The 25,537-nt window shown below is 40.3% G+C and overlaps 1 protein-coding gene and 1 long non-coding RNA gene across 2 annotated transcripts in view; both read left to right on the forward strand.

Annotated features, from left to right (window-relative positions):
* LOC111822201 (mastermind-like protein 3) overlaps positions 1-25,537 on the forward strand; it is a 288,139-nt gene that overhangs the window by 115,158 nt on the left and 147,444 nt on the right. The window lies entirely within an intron of this gene.
* LOC111822202 (uncharacterized) lies at positions 5,329-9,164 on the forward strand. The gene is made up of 2 exons (XR_002825469.1): positions 5,329-8,040; positions 8,784-9,164. It is a non-coding gene; the product is annotated as an uncharacterized LOC111822202 (long non-coding RNA).

Consider the following 25,537-nt stretch of genomic DNA (forward strand, 5'->3'; position numbering starts at 1 on the left):
CTCCTTTTGGATCCAAGTTTTTTCCAGAAATTCTAAAGGCTCTAGAAAGCTAGATTCAGGATAAACTCTTAAGTGTAGCTGTGATTTACATGTTGTCATTCAGCAATCCAGCACCTCTTTAAAAGAATGAACAAACAAAAATACTAAGAAAACCATTCCCAGCGAGCTGTTTAAACAAAGGGCAAAAAATTCTCACTGCTCTGGGATCTTTTTATGCAGATTACATAGTATTCGTGATTTATAAATAAAATATACTAAGCCTGCTTAGAACAATTTAATTAATAAAACCTTAATGTACCCAAAGAATTTCAAACAATGTCAAACAAGTACGGATTTTGATGATCTGGGTTGTGAACTTTTCTCCTTTGTTATTTAAAACATTTAATTTTAATGAATAAATGAGATATTTGGGGTAGAGTCAATCAGAGTAACAAATTCTTGAGTGGGAAGAGACTTTAGAAGCCATCTAGTCTGACCTAAATAATTCAGGAATTCCTTCTACAGAATCCCTGCCAGATGGTCATACACTTGTGTTTTGAATACTTTTTGGCGTCAGAAAATTTGTTATTTCAAGAGGCAGCATAGTTTCTTGTTAGGCAGTTCTAAAAATTAAAAAAATATTTTCATACATGGAGATAAAAATCCCTATCCTTCTAATTTCCGTTAGTAGAATTCTGATCCACTGATCTTCAAATATTTACTAAATATCCTACCGTTGTTTTTAGCATCAGGCGATCAAATGGCTGTCGAGTATTTGTTAAACACCCAAGTGGAAATTCACGGCTGCGCTTGGCACTGCAGAGGACCCTGAAAGTTCTGATATGGTCCCTGCCTGTGGGGAGCATATAGACTAATTGAGAGACAAGATTTCACACACACTAAATTGACAGGATATGACCAGAGCACTGAAGGTTTTTCCAGACTGCCGTAGTTGTAGAAGGCTTGATGGAGGGAGTCAGGAAATAGGACATGAGCCTAAAAATAATAGTATGATTTTGCCAGGCAGCAAAGATGTAAAAATAGCAAGTTTAGGCAAATAATGATGAGACCCTCCTAATAGAATCAGCTGCTAACCGAAAGGTCAGCGGTTGGAACCGACCATCGGCTCCGTGGGGGAAAAGACCCGGTGATCTGCTCCCATAAAGATTACAGCCTAGGGAACTTTATGGGACAGTTCTACTCTGTCCTACAGGGGCGCTATGAGTCGGAATCGACTCAATGGCACACAACAACAGCGAGGAAATTAGAGGGCTGTGGTGGTTCAGTGGTAGAATTCTCGCCTTCCATGCTGGAGACCTGGGTTCCATTCTCAGCCAACACACCTCATGCACAGCCACCACTCATCTGTCAGTGGAGACCTGCATGTTGCTATGATGCTGAACAGGTTTCAGCAGAGCTTCCAGACTAAAGCAGACTAGGAAGAAAGGCCGGGCCAATCTACGTCCAAAAATCAGCCAGTGAAAACTCTATAGATCACGGTGTATGATCTGCAACTGATCATGGGGATGGCGTTTTGTTCTGTTGTGCATGGAGTTGGCATGAGTTGGAGCCTACTCCATGGTGGCTAACAACAACAGGAAGTTAAGATCAATCGGAAGGACGGGGTCAGAATACGGAGGAACGTGAAAGCTCTGCGGAAGTCTTCATTTTAATTAATCAATGAATTCTATTGTTTTTTTCAGATCATAAAAGTAATTCAAAAAACAGAAATATCTTAATTAAAAAGTAAGAGAAAAAATATCCTTATCTTTTTATTCCCTTCCCTACTCCCTAAATCTAACCACGATTTTAACCACTTGATAAATATTCTAGGATTGTGAAACTATGGCCCATGAGCCAAAACTGGTCCACCACCTGTTTTTTTCTAGCCTACATGTTAAGAATGATTTTTACATATTTACATGGTTGACAAAAAAAGAATATTTTATGACACACAAAAATTGTTAAAATTCACATTTCAGTGCCCATAAATAAAGTTTTGAATTTTGTTAATAAAAATTTTGTTTTCTCTCTTTTTTTGGTAAATACCACATAATAGCCTTGATTTTACCTTTTGGCTTGCAAAGCCAACAATATTTACTACCTGACCCTTATAGAAAAAGGTTGCTGACCTCTAGTATATTCACTTATTTTTTTTCTATGAATGTACACACACACATACAGGTGTATGGTGTTGTGCTTGGCTTATAAAGTGGGATGGTATGAACCATATTGTGGCAAAGTTCTTTAGATCTGAGAAGACTAAATAAGTTAGAGTCACTGTCAGTTTTGATGGTAAACAGTGTCTTGGAGTTGGATGGCCCATAAGGGAAAGCCAGGGATCAAGGAGTGTAGCCACTGCAAGAATATAGATGTAAAGTGATGTACTCCCAAATGGGACTACTTGAATTGAGACAGAAGTTGGAGAGCCACAAGTGAGACATTCCAAAGGAATAGTCCAAGCGGCATGCTGAGCCCGGAAGGAGACAAAGCAAGGAGCAAGTAAAAGTTGCCTCCCAATTTCCAAGTTGGTATTGGGAGAATGTTGGTGCTGTGGAAGACATTAAGAATATTGGAAGGGACTATTTGTTTTTGGAAAGGCAAGGTTTTCTTTTTGGTTTTTGTTTTTTTAATTGTACTTTAGATGAAACTTTACAGAGAAAATTAGTTTCTCATCCAACAATTTATACACAGATTGTTTTATGACATTGGTTGCAATTCCCACGATGTGTCAATACTCTTCCCTTCTCCACTCAGGTTCCCTGATTCCATTCGTCCATTTTTTCTTCCCCTGCCTTCTCATCTTTGCTTTGGGCTGATGTGCCCATTAGTCTCGTATACATGATTGAACTAAGAAGCACATTCCTCACATTTGTTATTGTTTGTTTTATAGACCTGTCTAATCTTTGGCTGAAGGGTAAACTTTGGGAGTGGCTTTAGTTCCAAGTTAAAAGGGTGTCTGGGGACCATAGTCTTGGGGGTTCTTCTGTCAGACCAGTAAGTCTGGTCTTTTTTTTTTTTGTGAATTTGAATTTTCTACATTTTTCTCCCACTCTGACTGTGACCCTCTATTGTGATCCCTGGCAGAGCAGTTGGTGTTGGTAGCTGAGCACCATCTGGTTCTTCTGGGCTCAGGCTGGTGGAGGCTGTGGTACTTGTGGTCCATTAGTCCTCTGGACTAGTATTTCCCTTGCATCTTTGGTTTTCTTCATTCTCCTTTGCTGTGAACGGGATGGGACCAGTAGGTGTGTCTTAGATGGCCACTTACAAGCCTTTAAGACCCCAGATGCTACTCACCAAAGGTGGATGTAGAACATTTTCTTTTATGCACTTTGTTATGCCAGTTGACCTAGATGACCCCTGCGACCATGATTCCCAGCCCTTAGCCTCAGAAACTCAGTCCCTTGGGGTGTTTGAATGGATGAAGCTTCTGTGACTTTTCCTTGGTCAAGTTGGCTTTTCCCCTTTATTGTGGAAAGCCAAGTTTTGAAGTTAATAAATTTGAAGCAGTCTATCCAGCACTAAAGGAGCCCTGGTGGTGCAGTGGTTAAGCGCTTGACTGCTAACTGAATGGTTAGCGGTTTGAACCCACCAGTGGCTCCATGGGAGAAAGATGTGGTAGTCTGTTTCCATAAAGAGTACAGCCTTGGAAACCCTATGGGGCAGTCCTGCTCTGTCCTATAGGGTCATTATGAGCCAGAATAGACTTGACAGCAATGGGTTAGTTATGGTTATCCAGTATTAACTAACAGCACCAGTTGATGGTGCCTGCGGTTTATATTACCCATCCGAAGAATATGTAATCCCTCACAGTTCATTTGCATCTTTCATGATTGATCTAATAAATAAAAACTTCACATTTTGAACAAGGAGAATTGTATGTGCCTGTTTTGAGCTATATACATTATAATAACTGATGTCCATTAGATTAATGGTGGATATTTGGGCTTTATGTTCAAATACAATGTCTCAAAAAGAAATGAATCCTTAGGATAAGTTTATCACCATTTACCTTCACTGTTAGGGGAAAATTGTTTTAGGTTTAAGAATATTTTGGAGGAAAAGAGCCTCTCAATAAATAGATACATACGAGGTTTTTGAGGGACATTTGAGGATGCCATTTATACCATCGTCACCCCACTGAACAGATTTCTACATGTGGTCTTTGTGATCCCTGTCATAGTCACAGAGCTGTCCTTTGCAGGCACAACACAGGTTTGTGTTCAGGCGTGTTCTGCCAATGTGAAATTCTGTGGCAGAGAAGGAAAGTTTCACTGTTCTGCTACTAATTACACTACATAGCTGGATACCCCATCGTAGCTCCACCTTGTGGATTCCTGTCTTAGTGGTAAGCCAGTGCGGCTACTTTTCTGAGTATCCTTTCACTTAATACTCATTTTGGTGCTAACATGTTACAGAGATGGGTGGGTGTGGGTGGGAAAATGTAGCCTTTTGTTTAGCTTATGTTTGAATCATTTCTAGGTTTTTCATAGGTTGTACTCAAGCCTCCTACACCTTGATTTTTTTTCCCTTAAACGGTTTCATGAAAGGAACTGGATAAATGCGATCACAAAATAAGAAACTGCAAGAAGAACGTAAACCGGGGCATCCCAACTCTGAGACAGTAGCACAAATTAACACACAGGGATGAGGCATCAATATGAGGTATGAGATAGACCTCACTATGACTCAGAGGGAATTGCATGGTACTGGTGGCCTAGTGGCTAAGCTGTGGGCTTTAAATCAGGAATCCTAGTTCTAATTACAGCACCTATATCGGCTTGCTCTGCGACCTTAAATTAACTGGCAAATGGGAAATCACAATTTATCATACAGTTATTCCAAGTGGAATCTTTGGGAATAAAAAACAAAATATTTGCAAAGCACTTTGAGCATCCTGAACGAAGGATGATACTTGAATTTTAAGCATTACTAGTATTCTCTTCAAAATGTGTGCCTATCTTGATGAAGGCTCATTAGAAACTCTTTGCCAAAAATGAAACAAGTTGTACTTCCTGACCTACTAGTTTTATACTCATCCCAATTTACTGCACTTGGCATCTTTAATATGCTTTTAATCTCAGCGCCTATTTTTGAGGAAGTCATGGATGGATTCTATAAGTGACATTGTCCCTTGCCCCTACTGGAGAAAAGAGTCATAGACTTTCAACATTTACCCAAAAGCAAAGATGAGAAGGCAAAGAGGGGCAGGGAAGCTAGGTAAATGGAAAAAAAAAAAGCAAAGATGAGAAGGCAAAGAGGGGCAGGGAAGCTAGGTAAATGGAAAAAAAAACAAACAAAATGGTAATAATGAGAATGCTGACACATTGTGAAAATTGTAACCAATGTCATGGAACAATTTTGTAAAAATGGTTAAATGAGAACCTAATTTGCTATGTAACTTTCGCCTGAAACAATAAAATATTTTTTTAAAAGTTATAGACTTATGGATGTTCTTGTCATTTGTTATCAACATGTAGGCATTTTGCTATACTTTCAGTAACTTTGACTTTCATAATTAAATGAAATTTTTTCTCAGTGTGAAGGAATTTCTGGCATCTGGCTAAACACTTGGAATAAAAAGAATACGGATTAATTAACAGACTATTATTTAAACTGTGGAAGTGGAGTTTCTAAATTCCTCCATTGCACTAGTGCTCGATTGTCGTATTTTTCTCTGTAGAGCAGAATTCAGTGGATACCAGATAAAACTTTCACTTTTCCCGGGATAATCTAATCAAGTATCAAAGAGGATTGTTAATAAAGTGATTTCACCTTATGACTGATTCTGAAGGAGGTGTGGTGCCTTATCAAACTATGTTTTCCCTCCCTTCCTGGGAGCTATAAACAGTTTGCACTGAAAGGTTGGTGGTTTGAACCCACCTAGTGGTGACACAAAAGAAAGGCCTGGCAACAACTACAGCCAAGAAGACCCTATGGAGTTCTATTCTCACACACATGGGGTCGCCTTGAGTTGGAATCCACTTGATGGCAGCGGGCTTGGGTTTTTTTGCGTGTGTAGATTCACTGATAGAGCAGATCACTTTACAGATGTGAGTATAGTGGGTCCCCAGGGGTGAGGACCCCTGGAATTTTATAAGTCCTGAGTTACAGCTTCTAAGGCCAACCTAAGACTGAAGGGGCAGAAAGTTTCTTCATTCAGGTGTCAGGCCAGAGTAGTGAGAAATATTTTCAGAGGAGGCCAGTCAGTGAAGCAAATGGCTGTTTTTGAGAACCTGGTAGGTGATAAGAGATTGTACAGCTGTGCCCGAGCAGTAGGTGTCACTGTAGTCAGTGGCTTTTACTAAGAGCCTAAGGGGTTAATTGGGTCTGGTTCAGAAGGGCAGGTAGAGGTCCATCTTAGCCCTCCAGGGTCTGTGTCTTTGTCTCTAGGACACCAGTTGACTCGAATGAAATGCCCAAGTCAGTACCTAAAGACACTATCTTTCTCTAAGAAGGGAAGGAAGATACTTTGCCATCTATTGTAGAGTGTTAGGCTATGCTGTGGGAGAGGGGTGGATTGGGGTGGGTAAATCGGTAAAATAATCCTTCTAAAGTTTGGTGGGGGACCTAGGACAGAGGGGAAGGAAAAATTCTATTAAGAGAAATGAAAGAATATGGAATAGCAGAATACATTTCCTTGTTGTATTTTAGCCCTGAGCCCTGTTATATTCAGGCAGTGTGAGCTTTCAGAGCGTCTATCAGCATCCTTCTTAGAATTTCCCTTTTTACAACAAAGGAAGCAAAGAAGAAATCTTTCTAGCAGAGATGTACTTCTCTTTTGCTGCTTACCATTCCAGAAAGTTAATTTTCAAACGTTAAAATAGAATTTGGGATTTAGAAATAGCTACTGTGTTGACTAATTAAAAGAAAAAAATCCTGTGATTACGTAGCAAATTGCTTTTTCAAGTACATCCAATTTTACTTTTTCTTTTCTAGCAACACCCTGGTGTGAAAACAAAATAAAGCCTAGTAAACTCGCTGTAGAGTTTTATATTCATCTTATCTCTCTCTCTCTCTCTCTTTTTTTCTTTTGGCCAGGATAACCATCTCTCTCTCCACCCACCACCCATGTAACACAGTATGACTCGTCTTTAAAAAAAAAAAACAAAACATGAAGACAGTATATACATCTGACCTATCCACAGATACTCATTAAAAAGAAGTCTCGTCCAGTCTTTGCGCTTACCCCCTCTACCCTGCCTGTTGGTTGCTGTTAACACCCTGATTAAGCCTTGTTCTTATTGGTACAATATGTTAAGCTCAGACTGCTCTTTCTCTCTCTCTCTCTCGCCTTCTGTCTCCGAGTGGCTGGGCTGAAACCATCCGCACGCTCGCTGAGCCAGGTGGCGTTGCTTCCTGCCTCTCCTGCTCGCTGTTGCTAAGTGAGAGGCGCCGTATCGCACAGAAGGCTGAACCAATAGCATCCTGACTCCCATAGGCTGGTAAAAGCTGAAGAAAGAGAATCTCAGTGTTGTCTGCGGCCGGCCGGTGGGTCCTCCTCCCTCTCCCTCCCCCCTCCCACCTTTTCTTTTCCAACAGGAAGGGGAGGAGGTGAGGGAGACGGTAGGAGGAAGAGGGAAGAAAGAGAATGGGGGAGGTGAATCCTAATATGCCTTGCTGTTCTTGAGATAAATGCCATTTTTTTCTTTGTGATGAAAAGAAATGGTCGCCTCTCTTGTGCAATCACAGACCAGCAGATGCGCTTCTTTCTGCCCCCAATCCGCCTGTGTTGTCAAAGCTCAGACTGAATAAATACGACGTCTGTTGGCCCGCGTATCTGCTCTGCGTTTCTCTGTCTTGATGTGGCTATGAATCTTTTAATCCCCACAGTTCTGCAGATTTTGGCACTCCTGTACCCCTGTTCATTCTTCCTCTTCACCTCCCCTGTTTTGTTTGTTTGTTTGTTTGTTTTTACTGCCTCACAGTATTCTCTTCCTATTCCAGATTGGATTTCCTTTGAATGCAAAAATTAGCAAACTGTATTTTATATATCATCCTGTGAGGGAGTCATAAGGGTATCCTAGTGAAGGGGGCAAGAGAGGAAGAATACTTATAAAGGTAAAAAATTTAAAATCTCCCATTAAGAATTTCACAGAATTCTTCATTTTTTTCTTAAGATCCGTGCAGCACATAGTGAAATGAAAGGCTGTTCTTAACTGGATAACTGCCAGTATAGACAAGCAGTTGGCATAGATGAGATTATACAGAGGAAATGAACTTTCTCCTATAATCACCTGGATATTTTGGGCAACATCAGACCCAAGTTACCTGGATAATTATGGCTTTGTAGATCTGACCTTAGAACAAAACAGATTCCAGTAGTTCCATGAAAAATGTTTGCTATCTTTGGTGATAAAAGTAGCGAAGGCATCGCTGTTTTTGTAACCATGTGAAGCCCAGTTATAAGGAGATGTTTTTCAGTTCTATGCCCAGTAAATTCCCAATCAGTTTCTCCTGGCCTTGGAGATGGCTTTATTATTTGGTCACTGGGTGTCTTTTGGAAAAAAAAAAATTCTGTGTTTATTTCTGAGTCAAGGATGTTGAGGTTTCCTGTAATCTATGCCTGGATTTCTTTTTTTTTTTTTTTAAGTTTATGTTTTGGTGGGATATCAAAAGTGTGATTTTCATGGTTAAACTGTCCATTTCCCTCAAGAAATTTTCCTTTTGTATTTGAAACACTTATCTCGCTATCAGGCCAGAAATCCAGTCTACTTAGTACCACACAGAAAAGTGATCATAATTCTCTCACTCCACTTGGTTTTTCCAGCCTTTTTACTAACTTTTGTCTTTTTTTGAACCAGAATTAAAAGGTTTTCATAAAGGGAAGTATGTGGAATCACATTAACCAAAAGGAGATTACCAGTGAAAACCCTTACCAAATTCTGGGTAACTAGAATGTTTTTCTTTTGTTTTATGAGCTGTCTTTTTCTTATCACCATAAAGAAAAAGACAGTCAATGCTGCCAGCTCTAACTTAATAACATTTAAAACTAAAATTCATAGATAATCTCCAAACTTCATTGTACTTACTTTCAGTCTCTTCCAGATTGAACTAGAACTAGTTATAGGTGGCTGAATACTCAGATCTGAGCAATACTTTCATCCTCTCTGTGCCCGTTTTCTAGGGGAGGTGTTAATGACGAAGTAAAGCTCCAAAAATGGACAAAGAAATTAAAAAAAAAAGAATGGTCAGTAAGTCCTGTTAAATTAACTTGTCCGTCTCTCAGACAGTCAGTCCATCAGTCGGTATTGTTAACTGTTAGTCACTGTTTGTCTATTGCGTGTCCAGCCCTGTGTTGAGAGTTTTGAACTGGAAACGCTGTGTAAACCGGGCCTCAGCTTTGTACCTCTGTCTCTGGGTCGTAGCCCTCTTAGTTTTACCAACTTCATTATTCAGGTACAGACTCTGTCCTTCAGCCAAGTAAACCTTCCAGGACCAGCTCTTCCTGCTTCTCTCCTTCTACCCGGTTTATAATTCTCTTTCTTCACATCCCTGCTTCACACCCACCTCCGCTGTTGTCTGTTTCCTAACTCAGCTGTCCAACCACAGATCCCTCAAAGTCCCTCACGTGTCCCCCCAAATTTGCACTTGTCTGACCTTCTTTCTAGGCACTAGTTATGACTTCTCTGCCAGATTGCCGCGTATACCTGATATGTCTTAGGCCTTCTCCCCTCTGTGCCTTTGCTGAAACTATGCCCTCCTTCCAGACTGCTTCTCTTCCCCCAGTCTCTCCCTGTGGAAATCTTAGCCTCAAAAGCCCATTTCAAATATGGTTTCCTCAAGTGAAGTTTTCCCTCAGTCTCTCCCACTCCCACTTCATCTTCCAGTCCTCTGAAGCACCATAGTCTCTTTTTCCCTACCTCTCTTTCAGAACTTTCCATCTTCTGCTTTGACTTGTATTTGCTCTATCTTGGTAGTGCCTGCCAACAGGTGGCTCAGAGGAAGTCTTTAGCCACTGTCCTATATCCTGCACTAGCTTCCCAGCAAAGCCACCCCAAATAACATACAATTAAATACAAGTCACATTTGCTATGCAAACACAACTTCAAGACAGTTTATTAGGTTGCACCTGTTGCCCTGAGCAACCTAACAAACCACAAACAGTTGCCGTTGAGTGGACTCCAGCTCATGGCAACCCCATGTGTGTCAGAGTAGACCTGTGCTTCAGAGGGTTTTCAGTGGCTGATTTTTGGGAAGCAGATTGCCAGGCCTTTCTTCTGAGGCACCTCTGGGTGGACTCAAACCTGCAACCTTTTGGTTAGCAGATGAACATGTTAACCATTTGTACCACCAAATTCTTCCTTTAGAGCAATTCTGAAACCACCGCTTCATATCTTTTCTATTTAATTTTAAGCTACTCAGGGCCAGGGATGTGTCTTCTTCACCTTCCAGTTTCCCAAAGTACCTAACACAACTGTCTTACGCCCAGGAGGCACTGAAGTAATACCCATTGAATTATCACACAGTGACTCCTTGGAACTCTAAAGATTATGTCTGCAATTCACCAGGTTTCCAAACTATATGTGTAGAGAAGAATGGAATTTTGTGTGAATATTTCAAATTAAGATCATAAAATTATAAGATCATAATCATAAAAGATTTTGAAATTATTGTAATTATTAGTCAGGAGAGGCTAGGTGATGATATAATATCAAACATCCCCTAGGTCTTAGTGGTTTAAAACAACAAAAATTTACTTCTTGCTCATGTTTATTGTGGGTTGGTGTGGAGAGGGAGGCCCTCTGCTTGTTTGCGTCATTAAGGAGCTCATTCTGATCAGACAGCCACTATCTCAAACTAGTGGCCATGCCAAAGGAAGGAGAGCTGCAGAGGATCTCAGATCAGCAGTGTAATGTTCCTGTCACTCTGCTCACCATGTAGTCATCAGAACTAGTCACATGACCCCATCTAACTGTCTAAGAGCCAAGAAGTGCAGTTCTACCATGTGCCTGGAAGACAGAACTAGAAATATTTGGAGAATAGCATAAATGACTCCCACATTATATTATTCAGTCAGAGGTCTTTTTGGAGGAAGTTTATATTTAATAGTAGGCTTAGAAACATGGAAAATATTCACCTAATTCCTCTCCCTTTGCATATACTATTCTTTTCCTCATCCGCCTAGATGGGTTCCTTTGCCTAACTATGGAAGACTTGGCCACAGCAATTGAGGGATAAGTAGTTCTGTTTTCTTTCAGTATAAAAATGGAGAAATTGCCCATTGTTTCTACCTCTTTAGCTTCTCTTATCAATATTTCAGAGGCTCTTCTGATGGGTAAATTATGCCCTAGGCACCTATCCAAGGACTGCCCCCAGGTTCACTTTGTCAGCGTCAGGATCATAGAAAGTCAGTACAAGATTTTATAAATTTCTTCTAAGAAATTAGAGAGTGTAGAATATTACATAGTAGCTGCATTATTTTTCATAGTGAAAGTCCAGACACAACCTAAATGTCCAACAATAGGGGATTGGCTATGTAAGTTAGGCTGTATCTAGAAAATGGGGTGCAAGTAGCCATTAAAAATTATATTTTAGAAGACTGTTTAATGATTTAGTGAATGTTCACAATATACTGATTGCTCACTTGAAAAAAAGCAGACAATGTAACAATATATAGCAGACTGCTTTTTTTAAAATGCATTAAAACTGGAAAGAAAAATTTAATACTAATGTGAATGTGAACAGGGCTTATCTCTGTGATATTATGAATGATTTTTGGGGGTTTTTTTTCCCCCTTTTGTTTTTTCAGTAAGCACTAATGACTTTTGTTGTACAGAGATCAACATAAGGAGATATGTAAATGTCCAGTACCATGTTGTTATTGTTGCTTTTGTTCCCTCCAGGCTGTTCTGATTCCAGTAGCATGTATGGTGTTAATTTCCAGTGCTGTTTCTTTTAGGAGAATAGCTTGCACACAGATGACTCCTGTACAGAGTGGGATGAGCCTGATGCCAAGACAGAGGTTCAGAAACAGCACTCCTGTGGATCTAGAGACAGTTTGACGTCAGTTCACACATGTCTAGATACACGCATTTTACCATTTCTTGCCCTTTCTTCTGCCGAGGCACTGTATGGATCTTCCATGGCATTTTGACTTGACATTTCACAGCTGCTGCAAATCCACTAAGCAGGGACATGACATTGGCACTTTGAGGCCGCCGGTAACACATGGGTTTGTAAAGAGATGGTAAATTTGCTGAGATAGTGAAAAACTGGCATGTATTTATTTTGGGATGATACGGACTCTTGTGAAACAGGGGCCCATTCTGGAAGAACTTGTAACACTCATTCATCTTGTGCTGTGCACTGAGCTATAATGCTACAGCTGTCATCCACTTTCAATGAACGATTGTCATATTGTCAATCCACAATAATACAGAACAATTTTCATTCCCCGTGTTGAAGCATCGCCATTGTAATATAATTCAGTTCCGATTAACAATGCTTTGATGACAATTCCTTTCCACTCCACCCTTTTAGCCCTCCCCTTCTCCTTTTCTTAACCAGAGGGAGATGTATTTTGACAATATCTCCAGTTTTAGCAGTTTTCTGCTTTTAAAACATTTTGGGCCCATAACCCTCATTGAAACGGCAGAGAACACACCAAAATCTTTTTTTTTTCCTTCCTTTCTTATAGAAACATCTTAGAATTAGGTAGTGTATTACCTGGAAGAACTAAACCTATGGATACCTACTTGTTTATTCTGAAAACATCCCCATGAAAAAGGAGCATGAATTATTATTCCCTTTTTTACAAGAAGCACAATTAGAACTCAGCTCTCTTCACTTTAGGTCCTATAATCTGTTCACTGAAAGACATTGTTTATTTTTTTTCCAGTATTAACAGTGATGTCAGTAGCTGTTTACATGGGAGGAATTAACTACCCCAATGAATTTATGAAGCCCTGGTGGCACAGTTGTTAAGAGTTACGGCTGCTAACCAAAAGTTCGGCAGTTTGAATCCATCAGCTGCTCCTTGAAATCCTATGGAGCAGTTCTACTCTGTCCTGTAGGGTCACTATGAGCCGAAATCAACTGACAGCAAGGTTTTTTTTTTTTTTTTTTTGGTTTAATGAATTTATATTCACTGATTTTCCCTAGAGGGGAAATTGGTTCTATGTATGAGTCTTCACTAATTTTTCAACGGACTTTCTTGTCACAATAGACTATTTTAAACTGATTGAGAGTGTTGTCTTTGTTAGAATTTTCCCAAGAGCTAAACCTAGGTAAGCACAGTTGATATGATTAAAATATATCGTGCATGCTTGTATAAGCTCTTCCACATACAATGCTCACAGTTTTAAAATAAAAATTTTATTGTGGCTGTAGGACGTTTTCACTTTTCTCACTTTTTCATTTCTAATTTCACTAGTCCAGATACTGTACCTCTGAAAATATATGGCAGAATATGGGGGAGATGGAGAAAGTTCAGGAAGGGGAGGAAGTTGGGTGTCAGGAACAACAAGAAATTTGTGTAAAGTCACTAATCCTGCAGACCACTGCTTGGAGAAAGCTTCATTATAGGATTGCTTTTCTGGGCTGTCTCTTCCTCAGCATTCTTGTAAAATAAAAATCAGAGCATTTGAAACAACACATTTCTCAAATTAAAAAAAAAAAAACAGATAAACAACAAAACAACAACCCAAACCTGTTGCCGTCAAGTTGATTCCGACTCATGGCGAGCTCATGTGTTAGAGTAGAACTGTTCCACAGGGTTTCTTGGCTGTGATCTTTATGGAAGCAGATTGCCAGGCCTTTCTTTCATGGTGCTGCTGGATGGGTTCAGACTGCCAACATTTAGGTTAATAGTTAAGCGCAAACCGTTAGCGACTCCCAGGGAGCCCTTCTCAAGTATATGAAAATAAAATTGAGACTGGGTGAGGGAAATAATTCTGTCTGGGGTCTAACAGTCGAACAGAGCCTTAGGTAAATGAGTATAGATTTAACAGACAGAAGTGTCTCCTGTTCTTCATCCATATAGGAGGACTTGAGAAACAGAGAGAAGAAGGATGAGAAGAGGAAGGGCAGGGAGAAATAACATTCACAAAATACACATTTCATGTTCATTTTGTCATATGCTTAGTGCTATTGTGTATATTGGAACAGTCCAGAATTTGAAGAGTTTGTCTCTGTTCCCGTCGGTATACCTGTTTTTACTAGACTTGAGTCCCTGTTTCTGGCTTAGAAAACATGGTCACTATGCTTTTCAGGGTGCCATACTGTCCAAGAGTAGACACCTCAGGGATGTGAAGTAAAGACTGTTTGTTACCCAACAGCTTAGAACAGGAAGTGGAGACTTTGCCACTAACGGAAACTTTGGAGGCCATGTCAAGTTTGTTCCCAGCTTGGGATGTTGCCAGGGCACCAGGACAGATCTCTCTCCTCTGGCAGGAAACACCATGGGGCCCACAGGAAGCTCCGCAGACCCTTACACATCTTCATCTCATAGCCAGAGCCCCACAGCATTGCCTTGTCCATGACCTTGTGTGACTGGAGCAGACAAATGAGACAGACATCGACCTTACTTTTGACTTCACCCCTTTTAAAAGGGAGACACTAAATCAGGGTGGGGATAGAGTTGGGGGAGAGATGTATGTTTGAGGCATAGGTTTTGTTTTTGTTTGTTTATTGAGCCACGATTTGTTAAGAAGGCAATTCTTTATGGTACAGACAAATTCTGCCAGCAACCACAGATTAGAAAACAGCCAGCATAGCTTTTACATTAATTTATTCACACACTCACTCACTCTATGGCTAATGGTGTCAGATCTGGAGTTGGCCAGCCTGGGTGTGAATCCCAGGTCTGCCATTTCCTGTCTGTGTGATTTGGGCACATTACTTACTTATTAACAAAATGTGGATAATAATAGTTCCTACCTCACAGGATTTTTGCAAGAATTCATTGAGTTAATATATGCTTAGAACAGCATCTTATCCACAACAAGAACTCAGTAAGGATTAGCTGTTTTATTCATTTATCTAGTGAACAAGCGATGGCTTCTCATACAGTTTTACTAAGACCTCCTCTAGTTAAAGCTCCCTCATGAAATAGTCAGGCTCTCTGAATGGTGGTATTTCAACATTTGCTTTAACTTCTAGAGGTATGTTTTTCTTTGTCTGAATCATTTAAAAACAAGTGTTCTCCCCTTCTTAAACCGTGCTAGAGGTGAAGTCACTTTTCTGATTGTTTGAGAGAAGAGGATGGATTTTAGTTTCCGTTATTCAGTTTTGAATAGTTGACCCTCCTGCCTTGCCCTCTCCTCCCTTCACTTCCATCTCTTCTCTTCCTTTTCTTGCTGGCTCTCTTTATCTTCCTACCTCTAGCCTACTCCATGGAGCCCTAGCTAGCAATGATATAAGTAATAGCTCACTGGTGTGTCTGTGTCTGTGTCTATGCATGTTATTCATAGTTGTTGCCTTAAGACCTACTCACAAAGCAGTGTGATTTACCTCTCTAAAAATTAGGATGTCTCAGTATGCATTCGTGAAGAAATGCTTACATATTATTGAATGTTAAATAACCTCCTGACTATATAAAAGAAAAGAAAGTCTTACTGTAAATGTGAGGAATATAAAAATTTAAAAGGTCTTCACACTGTGTCATACAACACAGTGACTTCATGGTGTCCTCCATGAAAGTTTCATACAATGCATTTCAGAGACAAGCAGAATGGGTCAAATAATTGCTAAATAGTAATTGTAGTTGTGTCCTCTCAGGGACTTGAGTAGAATTACATGTATTCAGATAGTCATAACATCTCAAGAATAGAAGGAGGGTAATATTTTATGTTTATGTAATAGTGTAAGAAGGCAGTTATTTTGCCTAATATATATATTTGAATCCTATTCAGATCAGTGAAGGGCCTATTCCTGACACTGATTCCCAGCAGGATAAGGTCAGTGTGAAAGACATAAATATGGCAGTTATGCCATGTGTAACTTAACATTTTGCATTGTTCACAAAATTATGATGCTCTTTTGTTAAGTAGTTTATCCAATGCAGAGCCCTGGTGGCACAGTGGTTAAGAGCTCGGCTGCTAACCAAAAGGTCAGCAGTTTGAATCCACCAGGCACTCCTTGGAAACCCTGTGGGCAGTTCTGCTCTGTCCTATAGGGTTGCCATGAGTTGGAACCAACTCGACACCTAACAACAGTAACGTGATGTTCTTTTGTTAAGTACTTTATCCAGTGTACTGTTGGTTTTCTGAGAGGAGTGTGCTTTGAAGCTGCTAATTTCCAGTGAACATAGTATAATGTGGCACACAAGGGTTAGAGAAAGGGGGATGTATATTAACCATATATGGGAGGGAAAGAGTTACATGACTTGTGAATATTCAGTGTGGGAGAGACTCTCGTCCTTTACCTAGAGAGGAGCTCTATTTGTGTATTCTGCATAGCGTTGAATACCACACATGATGAGTGCCTTGCTCTGAGGAGTTGAGGCAAATTTTGAGGTGTATCTCCTAAGTTCAAGTTATATTCTTTCTTCATTTTGTCTCTCACCCAATGTCCAATCCATTCACTCATTGAGATGATTAGGGATGGTCTCAACACTATGATGGAGTAGCAATAAAAATGAAAAAAGCATTCCTACTTTCAAGGATCTTATAAAACGTCTTTCCCTTTCTTTCTCTCCTCTCTCTTTATCTTATTCTCATATGAGACCAGATAGATACACCATATGAAGGACAAGAGTCAGAAGTCAGGCAGCCTCCTGCCTTCTTCCTGAGTCTTTCCATACTGGTGAGTTGGTATTTTTGTTTTCAACAGCCCTGAAAATTTTATTTAGAGCAATTACAAGTGCACCTCTGCCAGTTAGTTGTGTGACCTTGGACAAGTCATTATGTTCCCTGTTGTATCTGTAAAATGAGGGGGTTGGGTCAGATTATCTCTGAGGTCCCCTCCAGCTCTGAAGTTGTATGGTTCTGTGTTTTTGGAGTGTTTTTGCACACAGCTCTCAGTGATACAAAAAACACTTAGCGCTTCCAAATGCTTTTCTCTCTGGTTCTTTTCTTTACCCATGTAGAATTCCTGAAGTATCCCGTGATCTTTATTAATCACACAGGGACTGTCATCTTCTGAGACTCTAGTGGAATGGCTAAGGTGCCCTCTGTAGAAGATATCATGGCTAATGTTCTCATTACTGACTAATTGGCTAAAGAGACTTCTCTCGCATTGCATTTAGCCTGATTGATAGTTTTCTATCACCTGATGGGTGGAATGGACAGCCAAACCAATTATCACCGCAAAGAGAGCTCCGTATAGCAGAGAAGTGCAGTCTGAGACAAAAGACCCTTATAGATTATGTCTAGTCAGGGTGCCTGCTGAGAGTTTGTTAAATTAAATGATTTTCTGAAAAGTACAGTTGGACATGTCTTGAAATACACGTACCTCAGGTCACCCTTAAGCTCACTGGGCCTTGTCTTATTGAAGAAGGGCATGTTTCTGGCCTTGTTTCAAACATGTATAGTCTGGGTAGCTAGTTAGCTGCATAACCAATACTAGTTCACTTTGTGCTGAAGGAAAAAGCGAAACATCCGTTTGCTCAGAACTGAAGCCACGTGGCTCCTATGAGTCACGTCACACTGAGACATGCTCTACTTAGATGGAGTCTTGTAGACGTCGGGCATTACTCAGACTCCTTTTTGTATTCATTTTCTTTTCGTGTTGCTCAGGCTGTTTAGAGGAAATAATATTCAGGTCACTTGCTTAGTCATTTAAATTGGGTTCATTTCTTTGTAGCTGATGTATTAATTTATTGAAATCTGTTTAAAGTGCAAACTCCAGTTTTAGAGCAGAGAAATAATAATGTGTTAAGGATTCATGTTAAAAGCTGACTCAAGGAACTTCTCGGTCACTTCTTAGTCTTTTCTTTTTTTCCCTAAAGCAGAGGTCAGGAGTCATTTAGAGTGCTTCACTATAAATCACCTTGATTTTTTAGATTTTTCTGGGAAAGAGAAGCAGCTTTCTTAGTACCTCCTTCCCCAGTAATATACTGAATTGTGTTATGCAATCAGCAGCGGCAGATTGAGAGATACCGGTGAAAAAATATGGTATCTTCTTCTTCCTTTGCCCCAAAGCAAGGCCATAGTAATGTCAGCTTATGCTTGGGACCCTTGGACTGTGTGACCATATCAGTGCAGGGATGGATTACACAATAAGCAAGGTAGGCACGGGCTTACTTGTGCTTATTTACTAACCTATAGTGCACAATTTCACCTGTTTTGATGTCTTTGCTGTAATGAAACCCATGTGAAATTGTGCACTCCAGATTAGTAGGTAAACACAATTAAGCCCAGTGCATACCTTGCTTACCAGAAAGCCTGTGTGTACCTTACTTACTGGTTAATCCACCCTTGAGTGAGATATAAATTCTCACTGTGAAGCAAGTTTCAGTCCATATTGAAAAGTGGGGTTAAGGAGCACGGGAACAGCTGAAATCACTGTATGTACCGTATCATACTCGAGTGTTGTCATCTTCAAAGTGCCTTGTATAAATCATCAAGAGTGTGATTCTAGAGATCAGCTTTAGGGAATGAACTGTCAGAAAAAAATTAAAGAAAACACGATTATTTTTGTAATCTAACACTCTTTCAGGAAATTATTCTTGTGTGACTAAGTAGAGAGAAATAGGGAGACAGGAACTTAGAGTGGTCAAAGAAAGGCTGGAGCACGCCAGCTGTGTTTGAGGTAGAAAACGAGAGGCTGTTCCTTCTCATCATCTTCCCTATCCTTCTGCTCAAGAAGATTCCCGCAGCAGTTGTGTCTGGAGTTGCTGGTGCACCGTATAGTCTGTGTGGAGCCATCAAAGGGGTCGAGGCAGAGGTGTCGCTCCAGCTCAGCACCGGACTTGAAAAGGGTCATTGTGCGGCACAGCAGTGGCATGGCTGTGCTCGTGAGGGGCAGGTTTTAATTCACTGTAACTCTTTCATCCTCCATGTAGTATTCCCGGACAATAAAGATGGAGCCGGTAAATACTTAGGTTCCTACATGTTGGGTGACTGAGGGCTCTCTACATCCCTCTCCCTGACTGCTGTGTCCACCTGAGGCAAATGAATCCAGGAAAGCAGTGGTGCAGGCTGTCACAGGGGCAATTGTTAGATCATTCCCCCACCTCACGTTAGCACATACTGTACAGAATGGGCCTCAGATGCATTAGAAAAATACACGCACTTGTTATTTAATGAAAAACCGTGACCAACAGGGTGTGTAAACTAACAGCAGAAATATTATTAACAACAGAATAAGTACAGTGACAAGCCAGTTAGAAAAGAAATATGTCCCTATCCTTACTTTCCTGTATAGTCCATTCCTTCTCATAGATATGCTTTGTTTCAGGTTCAGGGTCATCTCAACCCATTCTCGATGATGCTGTTTGTTCTTCCCTGGCCTCCTCAATAAGAAATACAGTAGGATAAAACTTACAAACAAAGTAGACATTGTGTTCTGAAAGGAATTAAACTACAGCTTTACCCCTCAACCTCAGATGGAGAAATTTGGTGTTAAACTTTATTACTTTATATTGTTCTATCAGTATTTTAATGAAAACACTTTCCATGTATTCCCTAGACATCAAGATATGGTTTGTTTCTTAAAAGCTATATTTTATTAAGCAACAATTCCGGTAATTATACCATTGGATAAAACAAGGAGGAAAACCTGGGTCCTGGGTTCAAACATCACATCTGAAAAGTACTGTGTTGATTTCACTCATTTGGAAAATGAACATCCTGTCTTGGATGACTTACCCTTAGAACTTCATTGGCTCATATTGTTGGACAACTAAATACGTTTGTGATGTGTGTCTGGTAACTGTTTTCCAGTGGGGTTTGTGGATGTTACTCTGCCTGTCCCTACCCTTGTATAAGCCCCATCAGTGTGGTATTTGATTTGGTTATATCATTAACTGGAATTTCCCAGAATTAGGCAAGCAGGGAGTCAAAATACAATAGAACAACAGTAATTCCTTCTTTGTTATCCCCCTCCCAAATCTAAAACAAAACAAAAATTTACTCAGTTACTGAATAGTTGAACTTATAGCTGTGGGAACAATGGACAGTAAAACCTCAATAAAGTCTTTATTAAGGGTTCACAATTTTAAGTAATCTATTCCAGTCTGTTAAAGTCAAATCCCTACTAAGCTATCTCACATTAGATGTTCATTTACAAAGAATCAACTTCCAGGTCGAGTCTATGTATCAGTTCGTATTCAGCCCTGTCCCTTGGTAAGCTCCAAAGAACCCTAGCCAAGGACACGGAAACCATAGGTCCTAGTCTCACCTCTATCCTGATACTTGGCTGGCTTGCCTCACAGGATTCTTATGAAGGGCCGAGAAGGCTTTTGTAAACACTTGGGTGCTATACAAAACAGTTGTTGTTATTATCGTTATTATTATTCTTCCATACTGTGAGAAGAGCTGTGTATAATGATGACTCTGAGACTCATTGCAAGATGACTAGTCATCAAAAAGAATTTGTTTATGTTCAAGCTGTTGTATTTCCAATGGCAGATAAATTTTTAATATCTCCTACAAAGATTTTAAATTAAGAATTGAAAATTTTAAAAACTTCTCATACCAGTGTTTTATGGAACCAGACATCATTCCGTTTTTTTGCCTATGCCTTGCCAACATTAAACATTTGCACGGTCCTTACATATAAGTTATTTAACTGCCCTGACAGCCTTGTGTTGGGTACGTTTTCCCTATGCCCGAAACTGAAACCCAGAGAGGCTAGGTAACTTGTCCGCGATCACAAAGCCTGCAAGCAGCAGAGTTGGTTTGAATGCAGCCACTCTGCTTCCAGACTCAGTGCCCTTAACCACTGTCCAGCACTGCCTCATGTAACATCTGGCACAAAGTAGACTCCAATGAGTATTTGGTGACTGGTGGTCAAATGTCATTAGAGAGTCAAGATGCTTGTCACGCCGGCCCCACCCAGCCTGTTCCTTTGACTCTTGTTTCTCAGTATCCCACCACTCAAACCCAGTAAAATTATTCTCTACCCTGACTTCCAGTTTTTGCTTTTACTTACATTTGTTTGTTCATTCCTTCTTTTAGTCTTTTGACAACACTCCTTTTGCCATTTTACTCAAAACTAACAATGCAAGGTTTCAAAAACAAAACAAATTACTTGACCTCTGTGCCTGGGGAGTTCACAGTCAAATGGGAGAGACAGAATAATAAACAGAGTACACCTACTCCTCACTTAACATGGTGAGGTTCCAAAGACCAGGTTGTTATGCGAAAATCGGCATTATGTGAAAATGGAAGATGACCATATCAGATCATGAGATGGAAGATGACTACATCATTACACAACCACTAAATTATATTATTACATAACTGCCAAACCACTGAGAATTGTGGACCAGCCAAGTTGACAGGCCGGTTTAACCATCACATCCAGCGTTACTCTCGCCTACACACCTCAGCGTTTGTTACTGCCAGACATACGTTGTTAATGTGCAGAATAGTTGGATAGTAGATTTTTTACTGTTGCTGTAAATGTAAAATGTTAGCTAACGAGATAGTCAGTAAGTGAGGAGTAGGTGTAATTGTCATCTTTTATAGAAAAAAACTAAAATGGAAGTATGAACAGAAGAGAGTAACTGTGTGGACAAGTAGGGGAAGGCTTCATGGGACAGTCACATTTGGGCTGAACTTTAATATGTGTAGGACTTTATAGGTGGAGGGAAAAGGGAAGGGCAGAGGGAACAGAATATGCAAAGACAAGAAATCAGGAAATGGAAAGAAATTCAGCGTGGTAGTGAGGATAGAAGCTGGGAGGATCAGTTTGGGTGAGATTGTGAAGGACCTTCTGCACCATTGGTTTCAACTTTATCCTACTGGTGAAATATTTGAAACGTCTCCTGACTGTGAGGTCCTTTATACCTTTGTTTACACCACTGCATCTCGCTTGGAGGTCCTTTCCTACCCTCGGCCTCTTCATGCTCATCTCTTTTTCAAGACTTGAATCCTTCCTCTCTGTAAAGCCTTTCCTCACCATTCCAGTCCTCATGAGCGTTTCCCTTTTCTAATCTTCTACGTTCTGTAATTGGAGATTAATTGCTGCCTCTCATTCCTGGTCGTCTTCTCAAGTGTTTATGTCATTGCTACATGGCATAGTCATAAAGGGCAGGGAAGAGAGGTCTTGAGTGTTGTTTCTACATAGCTCTCAGTGCAATATTGGTTGTAGGAAGCGTTCAGTAAGTATTTCTAGGCCTATTGATTATTGATGGCATGAGGAAAGAAGGTTCAGTTAGACCCTTATTCTTCTATAGCTTTTTGAAAACTCAAACATGAACTAATCTTCTAAATACCTGCTCATAGTTAGAAGCTTGTGGCCTTTTCCAGAAAACACAGTTCCTGCCTTTCTGTAACCCTTTGACCAGAAATAAAATCATCCAGAGTGTAAGCGTTAAAAGGGATCTTGGAGGTTAATCAGATAGTTCCATTCCCTCATTCTTGACAAAGTAACAAAAAATGAGACTTTTTTTTCCCAGTGGTAGATATGATACAAATTCATTGTAAGAAAATTTGGAATTTATTGATGAGCACAAAGAAAGAAGAAAAAAAATGACCGTATTTTTAGATCTTTAGTAAGTTTCCTTCAGAATAAAATGTTAGGAGTGACAGTGACAGGTTGAAGAGGGTTTATGTTTTAAAATCCTTTATAATGTAGTGCCAAATGCCATCAGTAAGATTATCCCAGTTTGCTCACTTGTACTAGCTATGTGTGTGAGTCTAGTACTCTTAGTTTTATAATGTGTAATAGAAATTATTTTCAGCTAACTGTTTTGGTAGTCAAAGAACTTTGAGCCTGCTTAGGCTTGGTGGGGAGCTGAATGGAAGTGAGATGATTTTAAACATCTGGTTTAACTATCACTAATGAACTCTTTATGTCTCCTTGCAAACCATAATTTCAAGTCTGCAGTTTTCATTCAGATTAAAATATCTACATTCAATGCTAGAGGTCCAACAGATTCCAAGACTGCCACAAAGATAGGTCTGAGCAGCCACTTTCAAGAGCTATGACTGCTAACCAAAAGGTCGGCAGTTCAAATCCACCGACTACTCCCTGGAAACCCTATGGGGCAGTTCTACTCTCTCCTATAGGGTCGCTATGAGTTGGAATCTACTCAACAGCAACGGGTTTGGTTTGGTGATGAACTAAATTGAACTAAATTCTATCTAAAACCGTTTCCAGTTCTGTGATTGTAAAACCATCAATCCAGATCAGTAGGATACAGCTAGGGCAATAAGAATACTGTATGGTGGATTGAAAAGGGAAACATGCCTGGTTAAAGGCTTTGGTAAATTTGAGGCTGACTAGAATTAGGATCCAAAGTTTTACATCTTCTTTGGATAATTTTTATTTACTTAGCACTCAGCTGTGTGTAAGGCAGGAGTCCTGGGTGACACAAACGGTTGAGTGCTCAACTACTAACCAAAAGGTTGGCGGTTCGAACCCACCCAGAGGTGCCTTGGAAGAAAGGCCTGGTGATCTGCTTCAGAAAGGTCACAGCCATTGAAAACCCTATGAAGCAGTTTTACTCTGCACACGTGGTGTCGCCATGAGTCAGGATCAACTCAATGGCAACTAGTTTGGAGTTTTTTGGTGTGTAAGGCACTTGGCCTATCAACCAGGGCAGAAGCTGCAAAGCCGAGGTATAGCGAGAAGGAGGCAGAGGAGGGCAATTGCTTCTAGGCGCAAGTCCAAGGGGGTGCCAGATGAGGCGCGGAATGACATTCTGAGGCACCACAAATATGAAAGGCGCCTGACTGAGGCAGCCAGACAAGAGGGGGAAGACGTTTCGGCTGTTACTTGGCTGCTATCAATGTCTGTTCACCTTGAAATTGGCGGGGGGTGGGGGGGACTAGGGGAGACCACAATTGAGAGATTGCCCCTGGGCGCTCGTTACCCTCCCTATGCCTCTGTACAGAGTTAGTTCCGGTTGCTGACAGAGTTGCTTCCAGTAAGGTTTGAGAGTGAGGCAGCACGCGTGGCAGCTGGAATTGGAACGTAGGAGAATTTGAGCATCGTTCAGAGGACCAAGGGATCACTCTTGGTTAGGAGAGAAGGAAAATCTTTGTGAAAGAGGTCATTTTTTGGATGCACCTAGCAGGTAGAGATGATAGAAGGGAGTTTCTGGCTAAGATAACTCGATTTGAATCTTGCCATTCCCAAAACATAAAGACTGACCCTATGAAATTCAAAACATATGGGTAAGAGTTTCTGTACCACTACAGGGTTATTATAAAATTTAAGTTAACTCCTACTTCAACAAATGTCATTCGTTGAAAGTCTTTGTATAACCAATATTTCTAGGCCTTTGTTAATGGATTACTTATTTTAATCAAAATTTAACATAATAAAATTTCAGTGAAAGAATTGTGACAGACTCAGAGTTTGTTGTCTGTCTTCTAATAGCTTATAGTCTCCTCACATACAGCCACACACTTCCTCAGAGTTTGAAGCAGTGTGAAATGTTTCGTTCCCTCTGGTAGTCTATAAGAGAAAATTACTTAGTTAATTTTTAAATATTTATTCTTTCCATAATAATATTAAATACACAGAAATCTCAGCTTTGACCCCCAGAGGACTGCTGAAGGTCCACTGTTCTGATGGTTTCTTATGGACATAGGCTGGCTATATTTGAGGAATAAATATTTAAATCATAGAGTGAGTAAGCATTGGAAGAATAATGGAGAAGTTTCCTTTGTTATTAATCTGTTTGTGCTTGAATTTGTTTTAAATACCTCATTTTTTTTTCTAATACTGCCAGTTAGAATTGTCCTAACTTGTGGCAATATTGAAAGGAAAGGGTTAAAGATGGGTCATTTAGTTCAGAAGCACAGGATCAGTATAGTCTGCAGATGTTTTCTGGTTGGATTTTAATCTTTGCTGTCACCAGCTATCGTCAGATAACCGGAGCTTGGGTTTTCTTTTCAGATATATGCTGATGCTGTGTTACCAACCTATGTAATTTCTCAGCTTCTCATTATCAAAGGTGGGAGCCTCAATCTCTGCCTAACACCGCAGTTCCCAGAGAGGTAATAATGATGATGATTTTCACCATCCCTGGGGTTTAAAAATGTCTCCTCTGTTATGAGGCTTGCCCACTGGCAGGGGGTAACCTCAGAACTCCCCCCACCACCACCCCAAGCACTTAGCTGGCAGCAGTTGAAAGCATGCATTTGTATCCTAGCAAGCTTGGAGACAAGGATGGAGAACCAAAAAGGGGAGGGGAGAGGTGAAATGCCTAGAGAATGAAGGGAAAGAAGCTGACAATGTGATGAGGTAAATGAATCTGTAGTTTGAAGGAATTAAGGAAGCAAAAATGGGTGAAAAAAGAAATGGAGAGAAAAGGGAGGGCATGGGAGAATGTAGATAGGGTGGGGATGACATGCCTGGTATAAAAAGATGGGAGGAGGAGTAGTAGCAGAAGCATCACCTGAACCTATCTAACTTCAGGTGGGGGATAATAACCAGAATCAGCCCAGAGCTGATTCCTCATGAGGTGGAGGTCAGATACACCTTCACTCTCAACATT

This window comes from Trichechus manatus, unplaced genomic scaffold, assembly GCF_000243295.1.
Source record: "Trichechus manatus latirostris isolate Lorelei unplaced genomic scaffold, TriManLat1.0 scaffold00139, whole genome shotgun sequence".
NCBI lineage: Eukaryota > Metazoa > Chordata > Mammalia > Sirenia > Trichechidae > Trichechus > Trichechus manatus.